The following is a 7817-nucleotide window of genomic DNA, read 5'->3' as shown; positions in this document are numbered from 1 at the left end:
TCTCACACCACAACAGTCAACACAAATGACATCTGTAACCAAATGTGTGTGCATTTTCCCATATGCACCAAGCAATGCTGCAGTAGACACCAGCTGAAAGTCCTCAAGCCCAGTTTAACTCAGATAGTGATGCTGTCTACCTGGAGGCGGTGTCAGATCCCACAGGTTGAGGGTTCAGTCCCATAAAACTGTCCCCTTCCACTTCTGATACCTTGCAAGCCCAGGTTGTTTCACCTGTGCTTCTGACTGATCAGCTATAAATTGGGGTTCCCACACCCCTTTTTGGGTTCAATTAATTTGCTAGAATGGCTCACATAACTCAGGAAAACACTTATGTTTACCAGTTTATTATAAAAGATACTACAAAGGATACAGGTGAAGAGATGCAGGACAGAGCTTCCATGTCCTCCCAGGTTGTGCCAACATCCAGGAACTTCAGCTGTCTGGAAACTCTCCTTACCTCTTCCTCTTGGGTCTTCATGGAGACTTCATTGGATGGGCATGAGTGAAGCATGGATGCCCATGTAGAAATGTAACTGGACAAAAAGAGTGATCTAATCTAATAGGCCGAGAGGGGAAGCCCAGCAAGATCTGTCTGTTCAGATTCTTCTTGGGCTCTCTGTGCAGCATTCCTTTCTCCAAGGCACGGGGCAGGACCCCTTCCAAAATGGGGGTCTTATGACCTACCAACAGGCAACATACATTACGGCCAGTTCGAAGACAGAAAGACAGGCCAAGATTTGAGTGTATTTTTAGTGTCTGTGGCCTCCCTTGGGGAGAAAGGGAGCAGGTGAAAGGAGGGCAGGAGAAGGTCAGAGAGAGACCTTTTCTGTTTGCTGAGGTTCGCTTCTGAGACCTAATGCACTCCAACATTATAACAAACGATGCCTACCACTTTTATCTCTCTGAAGCTGTTCTAAAGCTGCTTCAGGAACCAAGGACAGAAGGCTGAATACTTCAACCAAAGACATGCTTATTGTTTTAGTCACTTAGGAAATACCGAGGGCTACGGGAGTTATGAGGAGCCAGGAATGTGGATGAAAACTAGTATACTATAACTATGATAGTACCACACCTGCCCATCGTCCTTCCTGCTGGGTCCCCTCCCTGAAGTCTCTGTCTTTACCTCCCAGGCACCAGCACTCTCCTTTCTTTGTTGCTTCCCTGATGTCACAAAGACTTATTTGGAAGACGCCAAACTTTCTCGCAGGCCATTGTCCTGTCTTCTCAGGCCTCCCACCAGCCAAACTGGCTTCTTAAAAGGAAAACAATACTAATTTGTTAAAGGTAAGAAACAAACCTAAGGGAACGTAGTGATCTGGTAGACAGGCAAATATATTAGAGGCTTTGAGTCGTCTTCTTCTCATACTTAATTTTACTAAAATGCAATTAGTGTGGAATAAATGCCAAGATGTGGTGATATATATTTTAGCCTCACTTCTCTGAAGCACTTTCATTGGATCAAAATACTTTGCTGAAGTATTGAGAATCCTAGCTCTTAAGAGCTGGGAGCATTTATTTCCTGTTAGTTATTTTAGATTATCCAGATAAATTTAGCACTTAATGCTATTTGCTTGGGCAATTGTAATTTACTTCTAAATGTGCTGTGCTTTGTTGATATCAGGAAAAGCAAAGGGGCAATAATTATCCTCAAAGTGTGAAGCAGACACTAATCATAATTAAGGGCATTTTATTTTTAATTAAGACAGAGATGGGGAAGAGTGTCTTATATATAATGGGTTCTCATTTGTTGATTTAGATTGATGAAATTTACATGCCAAAAGAAGAGACTACAACCCAAAGAATTATGCTTATACCAATGCCCTTAAATCTTCTGATATCCAATTAATATGCCCCAGAAACACTGGTCTTATGAGCTCAGAGCATACCATCAGTCTCAGATAATTTCCTTTGTGAAGCTGTTTTGGCTGGTGATTTTCATGATCTATGGCTGGAAGATACCTTATTATCCACTTGACTGTATAGAGAAAATAACGAATAGAATATAAAACTTTATATTTTACTAAATTAACTTCTGACCATTATCAGCATTGATATAAATGTTTTATGTAGCTGTCCTTGATTTCTTTTTGTTTTAAAGTTTTCCCTAAGTTACATGATCTTGTTATGTGTTATATATCCTTCTGAAAAATGGCCAATTTATTTATATACTTTTAGAGACAGTGTCACACTATGTTGCCCAGGCTGGTCTCAAATCCCTGGTCTCAAGTGATCCTCCTGCCTCAGTCTCGCAAAAAGCTGAGACTGTAGGCACAAACTACCATGTCTAACTTAAGTGTCTAATATTTTTTTAAGAAAGTAGAGCTTAAGTAAATTAATTACAAATTTTAAAAATCATGTACATTGTATTTTGCACTTACTTTTATGAACATCATTTTGTATGCATGTTGTCATTTACAATATTAGTATAGTTTACGTATTTGTAATTTTATTGAAAATGCTGTATTTGGCTGGTTGATATATCATTATTTATTTAATCGTATTCCTACATCTCATGTTAAAGCACAGCTGTGTTGTGCAGATATGGTGAAAAGAATGATGAGCATCACCACTAAAAATACTGTGTATCATGTTTTATTTTGAATTATATACATGAACATTTTCCCATTATGACCTAAAAAGCAGAGCCACTCTGTATAGATCTTTGGCAAGGGAAAATAGAATGCTTCTATGTGCTCCTTTAGAGAGGTAAGGTCCTGTTTCAAATTATAAAACATGGACACGAGTGGTATAATAGTATTACAGATAAGAAGAAGTGAAGGATAAAACTACAACAAAACTCTTGGGACTGTTTCTCAAAAGGAAACTATCACACACTTGCAAAATCAAACTGGGGAACTTGAAGTTCTTAAAGTGGAAATCTGTGGAATTTATACACTCTTTAGAGAAAGATACAGCTTATTTATATTCCCTGAAATGTATTTGAAATTTCTTGATGATCTATGGTAAGGAGAGAAAAGATTTCAGAGAAGATGAAAATTATTTGGGAATTTTTATCATTGAGAAATACTTCATTCATTGCAAGTATGGACTTACATTTTAATTCCACATGGGTTTGTTTCATTAATTCTCTTTATTTTGGCGCCCATTCATACTGTCTTTGTGTTGTTTCATAGAACTATGACATAGTTCCATTTTATATTAAGGGATAAGTACTGTCTTGTGCTTGAATAAATGAAATACCTCAGGGGCACAAAGGAGATTTTTGCTGGTTAAAATAGCATCTATTGCCAGGTCAGTTCTTAGCTGTGAAATCAGCAAAGATGGTTGCTTCCTTTTGAACTGAGATACCTACCATCCAATCAATCAAAGGCTAAGATGTAACCAGAAGGAGACCTGTGAGAGAAATCACCGTATGTCCAGAAGAAAGGAAATACTTGCTTGTCCCCCATAACAAGTATCAGCTTTCACGCCTGGTCATTGTGGCATCAAGGACTGGGAGAGGCTAACCTCTTGGTATAAAACAATTCCATATTCCATTATATTAATTTGTTCATTAATGTTCAAAACCTTCTCCAATTTTGAACTCGTTAAATTATTGTTGGTATTAGTTACCCACTTTCTGACCAAACTCTTACTGTTAAAAAATAAACAGCATCTGGAACTTTCCTGTTTGGAGGAAAGACCATCCTTCTTCAGTAAGAGTCAAGAGTGAGTGAGGCCCAGGGGACTTGGGGGAGAGGGTATTGGGGAGATGTTGGTCAAAGGGTACAGTTTCACTTCTGCAAAATGAATAACTTCTGAAAACCTAATGTACAGCATGGTGACTATAGTTAATAACAAAATATTGTATACTTGAAATTTGCTAAGAGGGTGGATCTTAAGTGTTTTCACCACATACACACAGAAAATAGTAACTATGAAGGGGAAGGAGGTGTTAATTCGCTCAGTTGTGGTCATCATTTCACAATGGATGCATGTATCAAAACATCAGCCTGTACCTGCTAAATATATGATTTTCATTTATCCAGTACACCTGAAAAAAAATGAGGCCTAGGGCTACTCAGAATAAGCCCATCCCTTCCCATACTTCCAGACCTCCATCTACAGGAGTCAAGAAGGGCCTCCATTTTCTTTTACCCCCTTTCTATGCTTATACTCTTGCCGCACTGCCAGCCTCACTGCTCTCTGCCTTATGACCTGTAGACTGCATGCATTAGAACCACCTTGGGGGGCTTTTCCAAACAAATGCCCAGGCCCTTCTCCAGACCATTGGCAAATTTTTGGGGAGGGGTCTCTTGTATCTACATTTTTACCAAGCTCCCCAGGTGATTCTTTGGCCCACTGTGGTTTCAGAACCATTGTCCCCAGAGTCTGAAACACAGAAAATTTGCAGATTTCTCCCTGTAAGCATATAGTAATTTAAAGTTTGCAAAGCACTTTTATATGTCATCTCATTAGATCCCTAGGACCATCAAAGGAGGTATGGCAGGTATTGACATTTTTTAAAATAAATGAGATAATGGGTATCTGGAATGTCCAATGCCCTGGTCTAGCCATAGCTGAACTAAGTAATTAGGATTTCTTAACACAGCATGCTGCCTCCAGATAATATAGACCCTAGAATGAAGAGATTTATGTTTACTCTTCTTACATTATTTCATTTATTCTTCCCAATAAGCCAGTAAGGTAGATAAGGCAAATGTTATCAAACATTTATCTGAGAGAAGAGAAAACTGAGACTCAGGGAGTTGAAGTGTATTGCCCAAAGTCATAAGCTAGAAAGTGGCAGAACCTGAAACTCAGGTTTTTCCAAGTACAGATGCTGCCTGCCATCTACTTTTTACTGCTACTCAAGTGGCCAGTAAATGAAGAATTTGCAATGAAGTATAAATATTTTAAGATTTTTTATTGCTTAATATTTAATGAAGATTGCTTGTACCATAAAATGTTTCCTATACATGTTTGGCATTCTCACTTATCAAATAAAATCTTTTCCTGAGTCCATCACACTATTTTTATAACTAGGCCTCATAAAACTTTTTATGAAATAATTGCTTTAATAATTATTCTATTGAAGGTCATGGTAGCTTTTGAAATGTAATCACCAAATCCAGTTCTGTTTTCTCAGCTCTTATCCTCCTCTTCTCTCTACAGCATTTGACACTGCTGAGCATCCCCTTTCTTCCTGAAAACTTACTTTCCGTAAAGTGACGTGCTTATTATTCTGAGCTCTCCAACAATCCTTTGCATCAACCCTTTCCATTTTCCTTCTACATCCAAGCTTTGTCTGTAGTTGCCTTCCTTTTGCCTTCATGGATTTTCCCCTGGAAATACATACATATACATTCAACAATTAGAATTATTTTGATGGCTCTCATATATAGGTTTAACTTTTCCTTCAAGCTCCAGATTTACTCAGACTGCAGAACATAACATACACTAACTATTTCTTAAATTAAATTTCTATCTGTTAAACATCTTATTTCTTCAGCAAATATTTACAGTGAGGTTTCTATGTGCCAGGCAATGTTCTAGAAGCTTGGGATACATCAGTTACCCAACAAAGTTACCACTCACATGAACCTTACTATTCATTTATTTATTTTTACTTGATGAAAATTGTATATATTATGTACACTGAGATATTTTGAAATATGTATATACATTGTGAAATGGGAAATTGAGCTAACATATGCTTTAACTCACATACTATTTTTTTGTGGTGAGAACTCTTAATACCTACTCTCTTAGTGATTTTCAGCAACACAACGCATTGCTATTAGCTATAGTCACCATGTTGTACAATAGATCTCTTGAATTTATTCCTCCTAATTGAAGTTATGTGTCCTTTGACCAATATCTCCCCAAACCCCATGACCCTCCAGCCACTACCAGCCCCTGGTAACTGTCATTCTACTCTATTTCCATGAATTCAACTTTTCAAATTTACTCTGTCCTCCAGCGCCATCCATTTTGTTGCAAATGATATGATTTTCTTCATTTTAAGAAATGAATAGTATTCTATTGTGTATATACGATACATTTTCTTCACCTACTAATCCACTGATGGACATGTAGATTGATTTCATATCTTGGCAATTGTGAATAATGCTGCAATGAACACGGGAATGCACATATCTCTTTGACACACTGATTTTGTTTCATTTGGATGTATACCCAGAAATGGGATTGCTGGAACTTCTTTTTTAGTGGCAGAAGACAGACAAGAAACCATAAACAGAAAAAAATGTAAGAATTAGATTTTATGTGAGAAGCAGTATGAAAAAGAAAAGAAAAGGAACTGGATGAAGAAGATCAAGAGTGCAGTTAGCAGAGGTGCTGATGGGAGGGGAGTTCTAGTTGCTGTTTTCTATAGGGTGGTTATGGTTGGCCTTGCTGAGAAGAGAACACTTGTGAAAGTCTTAAAGGTTGTAAAGGAGTCTGGCCTGCAGATATCCTGAGGAAATGCATTTTGGGTAGAGAATTGGCTATTGCAAAGACCTTAAGCCACAAGTGTGCCTAGTGTATTCAAGGAATAGTGGTAGGGAAGAATCAGAGTAAAAATGAGAGATCAGGTTATGTAGGGTCTTGTCAGCCCTTGTAAAGACTGATTTTTACACTATGTGAAATGGGGAGCTATTGGAAGTTTTGGGCATAGGCATGACATGAGGTATTTTACATCTTTAAAAGATCATTCTGGTTACTGTGCTGAGAATAGACTCTACAGTGATAAGAGTAGAACTGGAGAGAGCAATTCAAAATATTGTAAGTTCGGTGTGTTCAGTCATTCCTGTAATCCCAGCACTTTGGGAAGCTGATGTGGGGTGATTGCATGAGCCCAGGAGTTCAAGACCAGCCTGGGCAACATGATAAGACCCCCATCTCTAAAAAAACACCATTTTTTTTTCTAATTAGCCCGATGTGGTGACACGTATCTGTGGTCCCAGCTACCTGGGAGGCTGAGGTGGAAGGATTACTTGGGCCTTGGAGTTGGAGGCTACAGTGAGCCATGATCACATCACTGTACTTCAGCATGGGTGAACAGAATGAGACCCTGTCGTTAAGAAAAAAAAAAAGGAAAAAGCTATTATAGTAATCTGGGCAAGACATAAGAGTGGCTTGTACCAGAGTGGTAGTAATAGAGTTGGTGAGTGTTGAACAGGTTCTAAATATATTTTGAAGATAGAGCCATTGTAAATTCCTGATGCATTAGATATGCTTAGCCTGAGAAACTAGGATGGTGTTGCCATCAACTGAGATTGGGAAAGCTGCAGGTAAAAGGATTAGATGGAAAAGGTCAGAAGGTCAGATTTTGACATGTTAAAAAACAACTATTTCTTCTCTAGCCCTTAGGGCATATATCACTTTTTATTAAATATTTATGTGTGGGTCTTAGCTCCCTTTCTAGAATGTATGTTCTATGAGGGCAAAAATCAGGTATAATTCATTTCTATGTCCACTTAGCCCCAGGAGAGTTTTCTTCATTTTGAAGTGCTCAGAATGTCTATGCTGAATTGAATTATTGGTTCCTTGTGTTGCATTTTTTTTTTGCTTTAAAGTTGAAATTATTGCCTTCACTCTTTTCACTTTTTATCTTCTTAGTTGTTTGTTTACTTAGTTTGGATTATTGTTGTGATTTATTATTATTCTCTCTAGTAAGAATAAATCACAAGAACAATCCAAAACATGAAATAACAATGCCTTGGCTGAAATAAATACAATCCCTCTTTATCAAGCCTACCACAGTAAAACAGAAGGGTTACCTCTAATTCAAGTTGACCGCCTGTTTTCCAAACTGAAATGTTTTTCAATCATTAGATATAGGAGTTATGTTGATAGTATTTTTTTTTTTT

This window comes from Cebus imitator, unplaced genomic scaffold (genome assembly GCF_001604975.1).
Source record: "Cebus imitator isolate Cc_AM_T3 unplaced genomic scaffold, Cebus_imitator-1.0 Scaffold515, whole genome shotgun sequence".
NCBI lineage: Eukaryota > Metazoa > Chordata > Mammalia > Primates > Cebidae > Cebus > Cebus imitator.
This window is presented reverse-complemented; position numbering follows the sequence as displayed.